Source organism: Colius striatus, chromosome 5 (assembly GCF_028858725.1).
Source record: "Colius striatus isolate bColStr4 chromosome 5, bColStr4.1.hap1, whole genome shotgun sequence".
NCBI classification, from domain to species: domain Eukaryota; kingdom Metazoa; phylum Chordata; class Aves; order Coliiformes; family Coliidae; genus Colius; species Colius striatus.
In genome coordinates this window covers 1,457,171-1,477,161 of record NC_084763.1, presented here as the reverse complement: position 1 = coordinate 1,477,161, position 19,991 = coordinate 1,457,171, and the positions used below count along the sequence as shown (strand labels likewise).

Sequence of the window (19,991 nt, the reverse complement as noted above, 5' to 3'; positions counted from 1 at the left end):
CACTGAACACGTTTACCTTGAACAAGGAGGCTGCAGAGCCTGTCATCTACTTCATGCAAGACATTATATTTCATAAGGAAAAAAATGTTGTGTTTCAGAATGAAAATACATGAGCAGACAAATGGCAGGACTGCCAACTCAAATCATGGGAAGGATCCTTTGAGGAAAAAAGGCAAAGTGTGTGAGTTTCACATCACACCCAAAGCACCCGAGCAGACACAGAGGGAGGATGGAGAACAAGCAGGGAGAGGTGAAAGCGAAGCATCAGACAGTTGCTCTGCTCCCATGCCTCAAGGCAGGAGTAGAATCCACCTGTATCTCCTTTGCCACACCACCAGTGGTTATAAGAGACAGAGGAAAAAACACATTGATTTTGAAAAGCCCTGGCCCATTCTGGCTAGAGCACAGCCAAGACAATCAGTGAGCCAAAGTGCACTACAATATTGATTAGAGAGCAGCATCAAAGCATAACCCTACAGAAACTGCATCCTACTATATGCTGAACTCAGCAAAGCAAAACCAGGGAAAACCATTCCACTGAATGGGAATAAATTAGCCATGGAACCAGTGTCGCTGAATAACAGACAGTCAGACTCTCCAACTGTAAGTAATACAGAACAGTAAACTCACTTCAGTTATGGTTCAGCCAAAGCACATGGAAAAAGTACCAAGGAATGCAAGAGAGAAATGGAAGCTCAGCTGACAGTACTGAAGTAGCAGTTCCCATAAAAACAAAACACAGCTTATGTTTACTTACTCCAATATTGCATCAACCACAGCCCTCCGTATTCCAGCTTCCTGGAGAAAAATAGCTCAGGCTTGAAAAAAAGCTTCCTAAACCAGCATTAAGTTGCCAGATAAGCCCTGCTCATCAAAAGCAGATCTATATGGACACCACACATCATTAAAAACAACAACACAACAAAAAAGCCCCAAGGGATTTCGCACTTTTCTCTCCTGCAACTGAAAAACACCCCCAGAAGACCCCACAAACAAGCATTTAAGACCTGGGATAAACACATCCCCATTAAATAAACACATCCAATCTACTCAGTTTCTCAGTAACTGACCATCTTTGCTGCCTCACCATTAAAACTGGGAAGAACGCTCGTGTTCTTCATCTGAAAACAAATGGGACTCACAAGATCCTCCTCGAGCTGCTGTCTGGGGCACAACAGACAACAATTTAATGTTCAAGGCATCAAGTAACAGACCACAGAAAAGGGAAAGAAAAGGCACCACTGCTTGTGTCAAGTTGTAGCAAGAAAAAATGCTTCCAGGTAAAATGATAACGTCAGTTTGCAAGAGTCAGGGGCACACACAGAGTGCATCACATCAAACACACACATCACAAACGGCCTCGTAAAGGGCAATCAAGAGAAAAAGCATTGAGTGGGAAGGAAGCACATGGGTGTCCAGGCTATAGAGAAACTACAGCTGAGAACAAAGTGTCCTGGATGCATGTTTCTACAACATCAACTTTGAAAATCCCTGACAATGTACCAATCCATTCTGGTTCTCAGCAGCAGCTGTTCAAGCCAACTGAACCACGTTTGTGTGTTTCTGGGCAGCTGAACAGCACCAAAGCAGAATGGTGTGCTGTGGTAAAGAGGTACGTGGCTTTCTGTCCCTCATCTCAGAAGAAACTATGAAAAACCCACCTAAACAAGGCGGAGAGGAGGGAGAGCAGAGCATGCTCACAGCTGCCAGAGTTAACTCTCACTGGGCAATTGAACCAGCGCCTTCAGCCAAACGCCACTGGCAATTTCCAGTGGCAATTCCAAGGCTGCCCCCAAAACTGCTCATTTAGGAAACTGAACAGACCGTGCTTGGTCAGGACTGGGGGAGCAAAAAACAAGACAGAAAGATGAACTCCTACAGAATGGTGCTGGACACTACCTCTGTCCCTGAAGGGAAAGGCAATTCGGGGCACCAGGAGGCTCAGGGAAGCGTCTACAGAAATGCTGGGGTAAAGTCAGGCTTGCAGCTGCTGTTGGCTCGCTTGCATTAGTATCTATGTGTGAGAAAGACCTTTCCCCAGCCCCTTTCTTCCACCACCTCTGCTGTTCGTGTCCCTAACTACTAACAAGCTCCACGTGTTTCGCTGTGTTAAAGCAGAGACAAGCCCAAGCATTTCCACTCAGTTTTGTGGCACAGGATTTGCAGCCCGTGAACGTTAAGGTCAATTTGTCAGAAGCAGTAAACTTTTCACACAGAGCTTCAGAATGCCTCCCTGCAGTAGCACAAGCTAAATCCCATCTGTCCACCAACAGTTAAGCCCGTTTTAAGACAAGAGTGTAATGTTAAACAGCTTCCATTCAATAAGTAACAACATGATACTGGATTGTCTCAGAATCAGATCGTTGCACCGAGAGCCTCCGGGCCATGTCCCTCTGTTCCATTTCCCCCTTGTGCTTCTATTGTTTTACATGTCTGGCTTTCTCATACAAAGGGCATACAGAAACCATCCAACTGCTGAAGATCACAGTCCCCAAAACTTTCATCCAAAAGAAAGAAACGATGTAGCAGCCAACTTGGTTGTTGATGGGCAGATTCCCTCCTGGCCCGAACAGATACAAGAGCACAGGCAGCACTCCAAAGCAGTTACATTGCTTCTAGTGAAAGTCACACACCTCTTTGGGAGGGGTATAAGGAGCCTCAGCTGAATGAGACATACTGAGCCCACCTCAACACCGAGTTTAGAAGCAACCCACAGGAAGATAAACCCAAACCCACAGCTATTCTTTGCAGTTTCTACCCTTGCTTACATAGGTGGAAATGAGAAACGACCCCACAGGGCTCTAGTGAGCCACAGCATGTATGTCTGCATCTTACATGAGCTCTGCTGAGCACTTCATAATGAAGTTACGTCCAAGATTCGAATCCTTTACAATAAGCTTCAGTTTTCTCACGCCTGCAAACTTTAACCAGCCAGTGCTCACTTTCAGTGTGCACAACACTGTCAAGAATCCATAAGGAAGGACAAAGAAGTGTGGGAAAGTTTCATCTCAAATTGTTCCTGTTTTGTCTACGGAACATAGAAATTGCCTTATTTAAAAACAAGGTCCTTTTTTCCTCTCCCATCGCTCTGGCAATACCCATCAGTGACAGACAGCCACACAGATAATTCACTACATTAGGCAGCCTATTCAAAGCGCTCACACTGCTGTCAAAGACTATATTTAAGCTCCTCTGGCTACCACGCCAAATTTCAGGGAAGAAAAATAATGATGACAATTTTCAAACTGGAAAGAATGAGAGGACAAATGAGGGGGTCTGACCTTTTAAAGGAATGCCATTAGTTTGTAATTGTGCTTACTGTTGCACAACATTTCAAACTGCAACAATATCATGTTATATTCCCTCACCTCGGGATTTCTGATCCGAGACGCTTAAGAGGGAACTGAAAGCTCCCGTGTACAGCAAAGCTTCTCAGCTCTTTCTTGTGAATTCATCTACACTCCAAAGGTTATCCGTGTGCTTTAGCTATATGCATGCACTGATGGATGCTGCACTACAGAGCAAGAGTGGGCAGGGAGGGGGAAGCTCAGGGGAGAATACAAACACCCACCCCAACAGAGAAACGGCACGTGTGACCTGATGCAAACTGAGTAATAAAGTGAGTCGCCACGGTTTTTGTTGCCTAGGGTAAGGGAAGAGCAGTGAAGGAATAAAAGAATTCAGATGGGGTAGGTAGGGGGAAATGTTGCCTCCACCTCCCAGAAAGCCAGATGCAAACGCTTCCATAGTCACTCCTCAGAACCTCAGGCTCCAAAGGAATGTATTTAACAGCACAGTCCTGCTCAGAGCTGCACCACGCTGCTTCTCGACCTCCCCTACCTCACCCTTAGCACGTCTGCAGACTTGCAGGCACGGACTGACTTCCACTGGCTCTCAGGACAGTTAAACTCAAAGCACGTATCTGAGCTGGCTCCAGAGAACTTCAGGCACCACACACTTAATTAGATTCCATACTACAAATAATGAAGATACTCATCCAAGTCATTTCTCCAGCAGTGATGGCATCTTGCAACCATCCCACCCTTCCCAACTCTTTACTCTCAGCCCAGTACTGCCCACTGAGCAGCAGCCACTCCTCTCCAAAGGATGCATGGTAACTTTCACCAAACTGACCAATGATACACAAAGACTCACTTGAGTGATTGTTTTCTGAAGCACAGATCAGTTTGATGATCCCATCCCCATGGCTTGTTGTGCACAGCTACAAAGCAGGAAGGGGTTGGTAGCAACTCAGTCAGACACAAGGGAAGAACTAGTGCAGGCAACTGCATCACACACAGGTACTGGGTTCGTAGATCTCTGCAGAGGGCTGGCATCTTCAACTCTAAGCTGTTATCAGCACACAGGGCTCTCATCCTGAGCATACACAATCTCACCAAGGGAGAAAATACTGTACATTAAACCCTATCTGAAGTCATTGAACTTCCTCAAGCATCTGCAAAACCTGGGGTTTAGTTTGGAAAACAACCATCACCACCCCCCAATCCCACCACACCCTTCTGTGCTCTTCCTCTACCTAAAACAAAATGGTCACTCAGGTAGTAGAATTTGGGACAAATTCCTTGTTGACTCAAAAGGCAGAAACTGAGCAACAGAAGGGATTAGCAAGGCTTTGTCCAAAAGGCTGCAAAAAATTATCAATACTTGCTGGAAAGCAACAGCAAGACGATACATTTCAAGCACCAAAAATCAATGTATTAAGCCAGACCTAAAGCTGTTAGCTTTCCAAAACCAGCCCCTAAAAACCCAGCTGATCCTTTATGTTAGGGGATTTTACACAACAGAACACCACAAAATGACTGTTCAGCTGCAGCTGAGCATTTGGAGCTATGTTCAACTTCACCTTCACTTAAAAATTCATGGAAGTTTACTTTTTGCATTTTACTTTGTGCATCCTCAATGTAAAACATGACAATGCTCTCTGGGAACCTACCCTACACCTTTCCAGAGCCAGCAGTGTGCAGCAGGCTCTTACTGCAACTGGAAATAAATTATCCATGAATCACAGACTTTGCCAGGCTTCAGAAAAACTGGCTTCCAAGTTCCCTTACAATTAGTGCCGTGATCTGCTAGACCCATCCCCTTCCTTTACACCAAACTTCTGCTAACGGGGGACACAGATTCATGAAAAAAGCTGTGGCCAAGAAACAACACCGCTCTGAAAAACTGCTCCCTGCTGTGATGTCAGAGCTGCTGTGTCCACATTAAGCTCTGCAAGATGCAGGGCCAGGGGGCAGAACGCCACCTCAAAGGGCTTTCTACCTGTCCTATATCAACAAATGCCAAAAAGAAGAGCACCTATGATTTTCTGAAGCAAAGCAAACCACGGTTTTCCTTCAAACTTATCTATGTAGAACAGCACAGCCTCATTTCCGTGGGAAGAAAACTGCTCCCGAGGCCACTGTCAGCTTGGCTGTCTCAGATACCAAACCAGACTAACAGAACTCTCCAGCTCCGAAGCACAGCAACGCAGGAAAGAACCAAACAGAGTTTCCTAGTACTATTTCACTACAAAACCAAACAGAGTTTACTATTTCACCACAGAAACAATTACAGGACATTTACTCTTGCATAGAATTGGTCAGAGAGAAATAGTAGTTTGGGTTTTTTCCCTATTCTGCACTATAGAAGTGTGGTGTTTTACGTTTGCAGTGTAGTTAAACCTATTATTAATCAAGAAATACCTAAAATACTCTTCTATACTTGTAAATTTACATCATTCCATATGCTGAAGTTCTGCAGCATTAAAGGATGTTTAGAGGGAGAACATCAAATGCTACCATCAGTTCAACTGCCTTCCTCAAATGCTATTTGGTGTCAGTTTTACCTGGAAAAGACATCATCTGTCTGCTGTATCAGTGGGCTCTGGTCACTCATTTCCACCTCTACTCAGCCTTCTCTACCACAAGAGCTTAAGTGCTCATGAATCTGTTAATCAAACTAGGTCAGGAAAAAAACCACAACCTGAACAGCCCAGAAAACAAACACACTTAGGCTCTGAACACAGTTTTTCAACAAAATCAGCTCCACAGGCTGGTTTGTTCAGCAGCTATATGAATTATTGAATCAACACAAGTGGGGCAGGAGCAAGAGGTGAAGATTAGAGGGCAGCAGTCTAGGTTTGACACAAGACTTTGTCAAGCCATGCTGTGTCTCTGCCATTCAGTTTTACCAGTACACAATAATTATTCCTAACAACCAGAAACAGGAAACATTTATGAAGCCATCCATGCCACCTGTGCCACCCTTAGGGCAAATAAATGCCAACAGGCTTGTATCAGCCTACAAAGGCTTAACCTCTACTGGGCTCTGGCAGTATCTGGAAGCAATCAAAGCAGCTAACTGGTCCTTCCTCACTCTGACAGGCTGCAGTGGCTGTGGATGGTGGACGTTAATAAAACACTGTGCTGGCTTGGGCTGGGCTAGAGTTAATTGTCTTCATAGTAGCCAGCATGGGACTATGTTTTGGATTTGTGCTGGAAACAGTGTTGATCATACAGGGATGTTTTGGGCTTGCAGAGAGTCAAGGCCTTTTCTGCCTCTCACATCACCCACCAACAAGTAGTCTGGGGGTGCACAAGGAGTAGAGAGGGAACATGGCCAGGACAACTGGCCCCAACTCACCTGAAGGGTTTCCCATCACGTGGGTCGTGCTCAGCACATAAACTGGGGAAGAAAAAGGAAAGGAGGAACGTTTGGAGTGATGGTGTTTGTCTTCCCCAGTCAGTGTTCTGCGTGCTGGAGCCATGTGTTGCTGGGGCTGGCTGAGCACCTGCCTGCCCATGGGAAGTGGGCAATGAATGCCTTCATCTGCTTTGCTCGTGCACAGCTTTTGCTTCACCTATTAAACTGCCATTATCTCAGCCATGAGTGTTCCCACTTTTAGCTTCCACCTCTCCCATCCCTTCAGCGGGAGCTGAGTGAGCAGCTGTGTAGGGCTCAGTTACCAGCCAGGGTTAAACCATGGCACACACGATGACTCTGACATCACTGCATGTTCTACATGAATGTTCTTGATTACTCAAGAGATGGAAACTGTTATACAAGCTATTGTCAAGGACAAACTAGTTATTTTAATAAACTTGATGGAAGGAGGGGAACCATCAACAGCCTCCGACGTACCAACACCATAACCCCAGACAGGAGGAATGTCTGTGTGAAAGCCAATGTCCAAATCTCAGGATTCTTCCTCCACTTCAAGTTAACAGAAAAAAACCTCATCTTGCAGGCAGAATGAAAAGACATTTTGCATCAGCCCTAGCACCAACACAGAGTGATGACAGGCGCCCCAGAAGCGGGAGGGCTGCTGCAGGAAGCAGGAATGCTTTCATTATCATCACAATTAAGCTCCTATTATTGTGATACAGTTAGTTACTGGCAATTACTATTTGCAACACTAAAATGCAGTTCAGCCTGTGCAATCTTGCTGAAAGCAGTGTTCTGTCACTGTAATATTGCTGGGAGTTTTATGTACCAACAACCCAAAACTTCTGCCTCCGCCGGCACAGAGTCATCAGATTGAAGGCCAGTGCACTCTCCTCCCTGGCACAGCCCAGGGTGACTGGGCTATCAACAGCTACCTGAGAGAACTTGCCTTTGAAGAACAATGTTTAACCGTAACCAAAGATAAGCAGCACGTTCCCTTACCCATGTGCTTTTGGAAGCCCATGACAAACACACCTTAATGGACTTCTCAGCTGGGACTGGGAAAGGACAGGAGAGCTTCAAACAGCACGTGCTTCCTCTCTCTGTTGTCTGTCTGTGCTACTTCAGCATCTCAGAGAGAATCTACATGGCAAACAGGATGAATTTGGTGGAAGTGATCAGTTACACCAAATCAGGTCTTTTCTGCATTCAAAAGAAATAGTTTCCTAACTGGACCAAAATTGTTCATGTTGGTCCAAATCCAGCAGGGAAGAGGAACCATGCAACCAACACAGGCTCTCCCTGCCAATGCCAGCAAACCCTTGGAGCACGTCACCCTCAGCCTAGGACACCTGCCTGTGTAAAACATACTTGTGCCACAGTGTTTTTTTCTTTACAAGACTGCACAATCAGAGCAGTTAACGTGGCAAACTGCTGCACCAGGTGCTTACAACAAGTGTGTCTCCTGATATCTCCAGATCAATTAAAGAGTGCTCTGAAGAGACGGAGCGAGTGGCAAAACAGCAGCAGCAACCATTTGTAACTTGTCTGCATTAGTTGCCAGTGAGAGAAAAATACAGATGCCTGTACCAAACAACAGGCTCATGGAGGTTTGCTCAGCTCAGTTCTGCTATTCACAGCCACTGTGTATTTCCCCATCCATCCTTAACGATGGTTGCTTTCCAGTATTGGTACAAGTCAAAGGCTTCAAAGCACAATGCAATTTATTCTTAATAAAATTATCTAAGCATACCACATGTAGGCTCCTGAGCTCCTGAGCAGAGCCTTCAAACCACGTGCCATGCTCTCCCCTGCTTCTGAGCCTCATCAGAATCAGGTGAGTCATTTCAAGAACTTCACTCTATACAGATATTAATTCCCTCAACAGTGTGCTTTCTTACACAAATCAGAGCTAAACCCAGATCAGCACACAAGTTGAGCACTAATCTAGCCCTTCTACTGAGACATGCTAATCTATGCTAAATGAAAGCACAAGAGACAACAAGATTCAGCAAGGGATTTTATTTGTATATAGGGAGAAAGTTCTTGAGGATAGGAAAATGTTAACAGAGAGGTGCCAGAATCTCCATTCTTGAAAATATACTTGAAAAGTGGACTGGAAAAGCCAGTTTCAGCATTGACCTTGTCTGAGTGGGGTTTTGGATCAGCTGGTCTCTAGATGTACCTGCCAACCCAAACTATGCTACAAGACAGTTCCCCTCCGAGCTGGGCTTGCCATCTCTCAGCCAAGGAGCACACTTTCTCAAGCTGATGCTATGCAGTGTGCTTGCCTTTTAAACTCCAGGTCGACATTTCACAGGGTGGAAACAATAACCACTGCGCTGTAAAATACCTGCTACTTCAAACCAGGTGCAATGTGGAAAACAGCACTACTGTTAGGGGAACAGCAACTTGTGAAGTGTTGAAGGGCTCAATCAGGCTGAAATCAGGAGAAATGTTTGTTACAGACTCCTTTAGCAACTCCAGCTGGTTCACACACTCTTTCCCTTTACCAGCCCATGTGTTCATTTGAAGGAGGCCTCCTCTGCTTGATGCTACAGCACGAGCCTCCAGTCCTACCTCTAAGAAATCCTAATTCAAACCAGACAGACGAGAGAGTTCTTTGCTAATTAAGAATGGAGCCTAACTGGAGTGCTATGTACTCTCCAGAAACTTACCATTATGTTTAACATTAAAAGAACCCCACACAAAAGAGCTGGTTGTTCAAATCAGTCGTCATCTTATCCTCACAGGGCTCCGCTGCTCTTGGCACCCAACGCTTGTGCCTTTGAAGCCAGACTCTTCTCAGACCTTTTACCTTCTGTCACTTAAGTGACTACAGCCTTGCTCTGTACTTGCTGTACTTCAGACCAGGAGCCTGATCTCTGCCCTGCAGTATTCAGTGTTTGGTTGTCTTCTGTTGGGTGTTTTGTTTGTTTTTCCAGACTTCAATTTCACTCTGTTTGTTTCATTTTTAAATAAACATACTCTAGCAGACACCAATAAGCAAGGCAGGTGCCACACATGTTCACAACAAGCAACTGCTCAATGTCCTACCCTGCACCTTGGAAGATGTGCCTGCTCAGTGATCTCTTCCCAAGCACAATGGGCTTTGGGCCTTGCTACCATCCCAGCAGCTCCTTTAGTTACCAGCTGCCCCGTGATACTTCAGGAGATTCAACGTTTGAGATGCTTTTCTGTATTTGAGGACGAATTTTAGCTTCTTGCAAAAGAGGCTTAAGAAAACCCCATTAAGATCACCATTTTGTGGCAAATCCCACTTGGTCATCACGTGCTGCAGCGATCAAGATGTCCATCCTGAACAAAGTAACTGTGAGAGTGTTTTTCTCTTACAGCTTTATGTACAGCCACCAGCAAACTGAGAATACAGTCCCATGACACCCTTAATCCAACCAAACTACTTTGGTTTGGTAAAACTACCAAACCAGCTTACTAATTGCAATGACTAGAGCACGAGGGTGCTGAGGAGGGGCTGAGGGAATGGGAGTGTTCAGCCTGGAGAAGAGGAGGCTGAGGGGAGACAGCAGCCCTCTCTGACACTCACTGACAGAAGGGGCCGTCTCTGCTGCCACGTAGCAAGCAATAAGACCAGAGCAAATGGCCTCAAGTTGCCCCAGGGGAGGTTGAAGCTGAGGCAGAACTGTTTCCCCGAGAGTGGTGTCAGCCCCTTTGCCAGGCTGCCCAGGGAGCTGGGGGAGTGCCCAGCCCTGGAGCTGAGGTGCTCATGGGTTAGTGTTGGGCTGAGCAGGGTGAGGGCAGTGGTTGGACTCGATGAGCTTAAAGGTGTTTCCCAACCAAAATGATTCTGTAAGCAGATTTTCATTTGCAGTATTACTCCCCAAACTAAACCCAGTTGGAGTAGTTACTGAATCATTACAACCCAGGCAACACCTTATATCAGAGCTCATTGATGTAATCAGTTTCCTCTGAACGGCTGATGCTCAGCTTTGCTGTGATAACAAGGCTGATGCATCCCCCTGCTTACATCCCCAACAGCAACTTGTGATGCAAATGGCAACACATGTGACACGGGTTGCAGATCACCAAGTTGCATGTGTTTTCAGCCACAGATCCAGGAAGGACTGCAGGTGCTCTGGGCATCATGAAAAGCTGCAGCATCGACTCACATTTTATTTTGAATAATATTAATCAAGGAAGTAATTAAAAAGCAGGGATTCCTAAGGAGAGCCAGCCCTTAGGGCTGCAGATAGGGCTGTATCTCCAGAGAGCAGCAGATCCCCTCCCAAGCTAAGCACAGCTCCAGAGACTCCTGGCCATCCCCACTCTCTGCTCCAGTGTGTCACATCGTCACACTGCCCCACAGCAGCAGCAGCCCTGTGTTGCACACCTACCTGTTGCCAGGGAATGCTCTCATCTTCCATGGGAGGAGCTGGAACCTTCAGCCCCATTTCCAGATTTCACAGGAGACCCTATTTTCCTTACCCATGCCTAACTCCTGACTTCTGCCTTGATCACAGCAGCTACTTCCCTCATCGATTGTTCTTTCCAGCCTGGTTTTAACAGTTAAAGTACTCTCCTCCAACACAGTTTCTCATCACTGCCCAAATCTGACAAGAAGTGGCACAGAGGCCCAGACAGCTTTGACTTCCAGTCAAAAGGCAGCACTTCTACCTGCCACTTGTTGCCACACCTGTGCTGTCATTCCCCTCCCGACAGCACGAGCACTTATGCAGCCAGCCACTGACAGAAGCAAGGAAGTCCTCTGGCTGAAAACAGCTTCCTACTGAGGAAAGTGAGCATCCAGCCACTCTGTCTCTGCCTAAACACCGGGAACTATGAATGGCCTCAGACATTCCTTCTTCCAGCTCCTTGTGAGAGCAACTAAATGCCTCAAGCCTGCAGATCAATTTCTGGATGTACTCAACTCATACTGAAACTCACAGCACTCATGATTTTAACTGCTCACCTCACGTGGTGAATCAGAGCTGTTCTGCCACCAACACAGGCGGGAAGGGAACGGGTCGCTCTGGGACACACGTTTCTGCCAGTCACGGCTCCCAGCTGATGATTTATTGTAAGAAATGACATTAACTTGCCTCACATGGTACTTTATTTCTTGCTTTCTCCCCTGACAGTCCCCTTGCATAGATAGTTCAGCACCTCATTACCCAAATGTTCTTTTCAGGAGTTTCCACCACCACTGCAAACCGACCAGGCAGACAGCAGAAACTCCAACTCTCCACTAAGGGACAAGGAGGAAAGAAAGAATGAGGAGTTAAGAAGCTCTTGGATATTAAAGAGAAGGAAACGTTCCCTCATGGAAAAGCAGGGGGAACTCCTGGCACTATCTATAGGTCAGAATCATAGAATGGTAGGGGTTGTATGAAGCAAGATCCAGCAACAGAACTGTTCTGCAGCTCAGGCTTATTTCACATCCTCTGCCAGCCATAAAGAAGGGCATCAGCTTAATGCCTGGTTCTTTCCTAACTGTACACTGCCCTTGGATTGATTTCAACAGGGTCTCATTTTGGGGGGGGGTCATTCCTTTAGAATATTGACTCATCAGGAACCAGTGCTATGAGCACTTCCCAGACCTTCATTCTCTTCCGTAGAGTAAAACAAAATCACGTGTAAAATAAGTGTCTGTTACTAACAAACCCACATTTTGACACAAACACTTGGATTTCTAATACTTTGCTTTGTTCTGCCCCTGTATTTGTTTAAGGAAACGTATCATTTGTCTTCCCACAGCACTTCAGAGGCAGCGAAATCCCGAGCAGGACGTTCAGTCAGTCAGCACACACACGGCTGCAGCTTGCAAAGGGACTCTGCCCTTCCAAAGCCAGTGTTTGCTCTGGATCCCCACAGCTCCAGGATGAACAGAAACAAAACCAGACGTGAAACAACGACCGAGTAGCACGTCAGGAGCAAGAGCCACCATTTCAAAGGGAAGCTTTCTACATTCCCTGGACGACTGCTTTCTCCCAGAACAGCTCAACATGTGATACTTCCACAAAAACATCGGGTTTGGAAGTGAAAATGACGAGTCCCAGCACTCGCCCCCTTGGGCAGGGGGAGGGGGGGCGAGGAGATCCTAACCAAGAGGTTTGTACTAAAGATCGAACCAAAACTGGCAGTGCCTGAAAGCAACACCAGCAAAACACCGTGCAGCAGCTAATCCAACTCCACACTTCTCACTTGGATACCTGCACCTATACAGGCTTTTCACTAGATTTGCGTGAGCTGGAGCGCTTGGATCAGAACCCAAACAAAACACCTTAAAACTCCAAACACCGGGACGGCCACGAAAGGTTTCCAGCCCTATTTTGAGCGTGTTTTTTACAAGTCCCCATAAAGCCATCCCACGTTTCTCACACGAGACCAGGAGCAGTAAAGCTGTGTGCATAAAGCTGGAACTGGCTTTGGAGTCGCTCACACACGTACCCCTGAACTCCTCCCGTCACTCGTTCAGAGGAGTCAGAGGATGCCCACGCACATTCCAAACAACCTCTGTTGCTTAACACCTCCAACCTCTGAAAATTTCACTTTTTGATAGCCTGGATGAATCTGGCAGAAAATAAGACTGGCTGGGAACACTCGAGGCATGTCTCCACAGGCAAAATAATGTAGGGTGTGCGTTGGAAGTGCTCTGACTATTCCACTCCAACTTGTTTTTGTGGACACACCTTGTTTTACTCCAAAAATTCTAAAATAGCCACTTGTTCTTCAGCTCACTCCACACACACACAAAGGCGACCCACACTCCATCCTCAGAGCCCTGCCACACAACAGTGCAGCTTCCCTCCCTGCACAGGCCAACAGCCTGAACTCGGTGAGACGGTACACTTCCATGCATGCAGAGCTTATTGTACGTCATTCTGGCACATTTTGTGGAGCTGGCACTTACCAATTGCCTGAAAAAGAATGCAAAGTGAGCTTCAAATGATGAAAGCTTACACAACTCATTTTAAAGCCCTCAGAATAACTGGGTCTAACGTACAGCATCCCTGTTCTATAAGGTATGTGGGGTACAGCCACCAGCAAATTAGATTAATGTTGCTTGTGAAGGGAAAAATCTGAGAGGCTACTTTGCCACAAGCTTGCTTTAATGGAGAAAATTGATAAGAAGCAGTTTGTCTTAAAACCAAACCAAAACACAAGCCAAAACCAAACCAAAACACAAGCTGAAACACAACAAAACACACAAGCCCAGAAAACTCCAGTGGAAACAAAGAACTGCCCCCCGAAAAACCAACCCAAAACACCCCAGCTCCCTTAGGTTGGGGAAGAGAACTACAGTCCATAAGGCTTTGGGCCCGATGACGTCTCTCGGTTTCAAAGCAATGAGGGATGGAACACCAGTAATGGTTCAAACTATTTTAAGAACAAAACAACGTCTGTCAATCTCTTCTTCCAAGAGTTAAACAGCAGATTGAACTCGGCACTAAGCACATGGGTAATAAATAGTCAGCAGAAACACGGCACAAACTCGTGAACGATCTAGCTGGGAGAAGTTGTCACAAAGGACAGATCTGATGCCGTGCCTGGTTATAACTTGATGACTTTAACCCGTTTGCCACGGGATAGTTGTGCAGGTAAATCAAACCCATCTGCCTGGTTTCTGACAGGAGCAGCAAACCTAATTCCATCTCTACAGGGTTTTTTTTATCTTCCCAGCAAAAAATGAAGTCGGGCAACTACACACCAAAAATATAAAGCCTGCCAGATCCACTCGGGCTACGAAACACGGAAAGGAAAGCAGCTCACGCTAAAAAAAACCCATAAAAACTATACACGGGTTGTAAGGGCTGAGTTTCCTTCCCTACAAACACTTTGCCGCTTTAAATTACATCTGATAGCTTTGAGATTTAAACCAAACATGCAGGCTGTGAAAAAGGGAATGTATGGCAGGGAAAGCTGAACCAACCACATGAAAGGCAGAACGGGAAGGAGCCAGAGACAACAAAATCGGACCAGAGAAATGGGCCTGGTTCTAGATTGAATCATCATTTTAAAGCATAAAGAAACCATACTCCGCTGTAAAGATTTCATTTCCCAGCTTGGGCAGCCAGGGCGTGGAGTGCAGGACTCCACACACAACGTCAGTTAAGCAGGCACCATGTGCACGTATGAAACAAGGAAGGGCACGTTCTCAAGCACTCCTGCTTGCACCCTGGGAAGGAAGCGGGTCACACTCACTAGGCTTCTTCACAAACGGAGCACAGTCACTGACAACACTTCCATGCAGCCCTCAGGTAGCCCAAAGAGTCCTAAAGTAAGGACCCGACCCACATCAATCTGGGGGCAGGAGGGGGTTGTTGATTTACACTTGTTTTCTGGGACATCCTCTTGTTTTGGCCTATGTTTTTAAGAGACAATCCAATATTTTTTGTGACAACCAATTTCTGAGTCTGTGGCTAAATCATCAGTTACATGTTTAAAAATTCCTTTCTTTCTTTACAAACCTGTTTTTAAGAGTAGCTGAATTTGTCATATTATCTGTAAATGATGCTTTTCGTTCCTCTTAAGCCTCTAGCCAAGTTTACTAGCCTTACTTTATAACTCAGAACACACATTTGCTGAGGATTCAGACCTCCAGTGCACAGTCTGACACATCTTAGTGCAAGGTGAGGCGCACAACTAGAAAAAGCCTGTAACAACCAAACCACCTACTGTCAGCAGCCACGGAAAGCAGCACTGGCACTGCCCTGTTCTACACAACTTCACTTGTTTCTTGCTGGGAGCTCAACAGAGACGACTTTCTGCTCCCACAAAGTCCACTCTTTGGTTTCTCCTCACCCATAAACAGACACACACAGCATCATCCCAAAGTCTTCACCCGATCTCTGTGAGAACAGGTAAAATAGCTATGTGTTAATTCTGGACCTTGTTTTCCTTTGAATCTCGAGCTCGATGAAACTCTTGGGCACGTGCCGAGATAAACAGCAAACCCCAGCGCTCTGGTGACTTGGGAGCGCTGTCTTTATGGTTCCTCTGTGAAACACCTCTCCCTCTGTCACGGCCATTTCACACACGGATTTTGGTTGCCTCACCTTTCTTCTTCACAGGCACAGCTGCTTAGCTGAAGTTATCACTTCAGCTCTGCCGGTCCTGGACTGACTCATCTGATGAAAGACGGACTAGCAGAGCTGTACAAGTCACACACAGAGAGATGTTAAGTGTACAGGTATGTGTATAGACACCCATATAGATGCAGACAGCACAGATGCTGCTTCCATCAGACATCGTTTCAGTGATCTCCACATCGCTCTCCATGGACCCTGCCGGCGGGAGGAGCTGAAGGTTGATCACACTTCAAAATAAACCTCCCTCTCCTGTCCTACAGCTTCTGTTCACAGGAGTCTCGTTTCCTACAAACACCTCAAGGAATCATTAAGGATATTTACAGCACACAGTCTGTTTCCTCCACTTTCAAAAACAAGCTGGAAAACTGCATTTTGCTTTGGTAAAAATGACCTACTTCACTTGGTAAACTTCCTCTCTTAGCAGGAGGCCAGATCCTCAGACTTTCAGCATCTCTGCTGGGGAAAACTTTAAGTTGCACAGATGCTTCTCAAGTGAGATAACCTGCAGCTGGAAGTGGCAACTGTAGAATCACACAGCTTTCAGGTTACAGCCGACGCTGAAGTTCCGCACCGCACGTTTGCTCCAACACAAAGCCAAGCGAACGTTCGTTAATTATGGCTTCTGCCAGCATCGCAGCCCTTCTTAGGAACACCTCAGTCACACGGGGACTGCCACCTGAAGCTGCCGGGCTTATTCCCGTGGTGCACGCACAGCTAGCGAAGCGGGATCTCCGTGCGAAGCGGGACAAGCACAGATTGCCCATCGCTGGTTTTCAGAGCAGTTTTTACACCAACTTTTCTGGGCACGCCACACAGAGCTTACTCTGACACGGAAAGCAGCAGCCAGCTCACACACACGCTGGCTCCACAGAATGCAGCTAGCAAGGCACTATGAAAATGCCCCTCTCACAAAGGCAGCGTTTCTTTGCAGGTAAGCAGGAGCGTGTTTACACTTCACCTACAAATGTTGCAACAGTACAGAACAAACAAAAATCCATGTGAACACGTATCCCCAACGAAATCACCGTATTTTGGCTTGTTGGCAGCTCTAGCAAGAGAGGGAAACGTTGCAGCAAGGACGAGGGGAAAACTGAGCTTGAATTTAAGTTTCCGGTCGAAGTTTACACACTACTGCTTGAGCTCACTTTACACTGAGCAAAGACATTTCATGGCCTTTGGATGATGCAGACTCTCAGTGTCTGTCACTTTTCGGGGTGACATTACACATATAAAAACAATAAATCCATGTGAACAAATCCCCCTCAGTTTTTGTCCTGGATTAGAACCTTTAATTCTTCCAGACAAAAATAGCCAGGATGTTTCACCTTCAGGCATTTCTCCACAGGTTGTTTAACTTGGTTATTTTCATTGTATATTTCATGTAGGCAGAGGAAGGGAAACGAATGAACAAACAAACAAACATGGTTTTTCTCTTTCTTGTAAGGATCCTAAAGCCAGGGCTTGACAAAGCTCTCAAAGTTACAGCACACTCACCACGTCCCACAAAACTTTCCAGTCCCATCTGTTAAAATACGGGAAGCACTCTTGTTGAAAGACTGTAGATCTTAAACACTCACATTTTAACAGTGTAAAGGGAGATTAGTTACAGGGGGCTTCATACCAGTAACACTCTTCTGCAGATGCTTCATTGCTACCGCAACTAAACATCCCCTGGACTTTCAATTTGATACAGACACTGGGGACAAACAAAGAACGATATTTTAACTTGTACAAATCACACAAAGAATCTGAATATGCCAGTGCTCAGCAAAAAGATGAACCTATCGACAAGGAAATCCAAATTTAGAAGGGAAAACGACACTGAAAACACCGATAAAACTCCTCACCGAGATCGGTGTTAGTCGGAATTACTCGTAATAGCTGGAACTACAGTTGCTAGGCTTGAACAAAGAGCAATCTATCCTGCCACAATTAAACAACCCCCTTCAAACTGTTAGCTATCGATTATTAGAGAGTCTGAGCGTCCAGCTCCACAGTTAAAAAACCCAAACAACTTTTCTCTAGCTCCGGTAAAATGAGGATAGCGCTTTGTGAGCTCGGAATGAGGCTCTCGAGTGACGCCCGAGTTTAGGAGCCCGTTCCGGCTGCATCCACGCACAGCCTGCCTTTCTTTTGTCTGCTACTAACGCCTGAGTCGCCACCACTACCTGCGAACGGCAAACACACACCTGCCGGCACAACACACCGGTTTCTTCACCTTTCCTCGGTCATGCATTTGTTGCTCAGGGAGGGCTCTGCCCAGCACCTCCCTTCACACCTCCCCGGACTGCCACGGCTGCCGGCAGCGCTCCCTGTGCCCGTGCCTGGCCACGCTAGAGCCGGACCCGCAACACCCAGCTCCCCGGGAACTTTCCGCGGCGCCCCGGCCGATCCGGACCGCGGGCTGCCCCGCACCATTCCGAAGTTGGCTGGAGCCACGCCGGGCTGATTCACTCGCCTCGTCCTCTTCACCTCCTCCCCCCGCCCCGGGAGCAAGGGATCCTCTAAGGCCAAGGAGCGGGAGCCTCGAGAGCGGAGCCAGCCCCGCACCCGGGACTGGTTTCAGCCTCCCGCCCGGCAGCTTCCGGGAGGCTGCGGGCAGCCGAGCCCGGCGCGGAACTCCGCGGGGCTCCCGGGAGCCTGCCTCGGCGCCAGGCGGCGGGGGAGGGCGGGCGGGCGACGGGGGTCTCGGCGCTCCGAGACCTCACCCGGCGCGCGTTAGGCACCCGCACGCCTCCCCTCCGCCTCTTCAATCAAACGGCGCCTGAAGCCGCCGCATGCAGTCGGCAGGAGCGGGGAGGAGGGGGAAGGAAACCGCCGGGTCTTCCCCCTTCTCCCGCACAGCGCGGCCCCCACCCGCCCCCGAACCCCCGGCACAGGACGGGGGGGACGGACGGCGAGCTCGCCCGCAGCCCGGGGCCGCGCTGCGCCGGGCGGGGGTCGGGAGGGGAACCGCCGGGCGGGCTGGACGGAGCCAACTTAGACAAAGGGCACTTCAGACTCCATGTCTCTCCCCTCCACAGCTGTCACCGGCCGGCAGCGCGCGTGTCTGCCCGCCGCCGCCGCCCCGCCGGGCGCACGCCCACCCCGCGCCGCGCCCGCGGGAAGGCACCGGAGGCGGCTGCTCCCAGGGAGCCCCCCGAGCCCCCTCCCCTCCCCCCATTACAAAGAGCCCCGGTTATAAATAGCCCCTCCCGGCGCCAGCGCCTCAGGCCCGCGAGGCGTCCCTCCCTGCCTGCCTGCCTCACTCACCCGGCCCGGCTCGGCTCCGCCGCCGCCCGCTCGGCTCCGCTCGGCTCCGCGCCGCCCGCCCGCTCTGCCTCCGTCCGTCCCTCCCTCCGCTCAGCCTCGCGGCTGCCGGATTCACCCTCCCGGACCGAGCGCCAAACCCGGCAGCCCAATCGGCATCGCGCTCATTGGCGAGCGCCGAGCGCCGCCTCGATTGGACGGACGCGGCCCGGGGCCCCCGGCGCCAATCCGGCGCGGCCAGGGGCGGGGCGGGGGGCGGCCGCCGGCGCCGCACGTGCGGGGGGGTGGGGGGCCCGAGGGGAGGGGAGCCGGGCTCTTTGTTCTCGCGCTGCCCGCGGGGGGCTGGGGGCGTCGCGCCAGGCGCGCTCCGGCAGCCGCCCGTCGCAGCCCCCACGCCGGCCCGGCGGCGCGGGGCCGGGGCTCCCGGCCGGCGGCTCCCGGGAGCGGGGGAGGAGGCGGGAGGGAGGCGCAGAGGATTGGCGGGCGCCGGGAGGGAGCGCGGCGCGGCGCGGCGCGGCGCAGCCCGGGGCGGGGCCGGGGCCGGGCCGCCCTCTCCGGCGCTGCCGAGTTTGAATCAGTTCGAATGCGGGAGCCGTAACGGTCCTAACAGTCCCGCGGCCGCGCGCGGGAGGGAGCAGCCCCGGGGGCGGGGAGGGGGCGGGACGGCCGCCGGCAGCGCCCGCGCCTGTTGCTGCCCCCGGCGCGCCGGGCGCCCGTCCCGCCCCGCTCGCTCCCGCGCTCCCACGGAGCCTCGGCCGAAGGGTCGCGGGCGGCCTGTGCCACCCGGGCCGATGTCGCCGGGATGAGTCACTTTGCAGAGTTGCGTGCTGCACCCTCGTGCCGTGCCGGCCTGTTGGGTTTTGCTCGCTCAAACTTTACCGGCATCTGCCTTCATTTTCTCCCCCTGCAGCTCTGCCGCTCAGCATCCAGAGCCGCTCCTGCGCCGCCAGCCCCTGCCCCGCCGCGGGAGCGGTCGTCAGTCACGGCAGCAGCAGCCCGAGGCGTCCA

General features: G+C 49.2%; 1 protein-coding gene across 3 annotated transcripts in view; it reads right to left on the bottom strand.

Moving 5' to 3' along the window:
* Window positions 1-19,061, bottom strand: part of EZH2 (enhancer of zeste 2 polycomb repressive complex 2 subunit) — a 46,820-nt gene extending 27,759 nt beyond the window's left edge. For all 3 annotated transcript variants that reach the window (XM_061996380.1, XM_061996382.1, XM_061996381.1), the window contains exon 1: window positions 18,987-19,061. The gene's annotated coding sequence lies outside the window, so the exon portion shown is untranslated. The remainder of the gene's footprint in view (window positions 1-18,986) is intronic.
* Window positions 19,062-19,991: the final 930 nt, after the last annotated feature.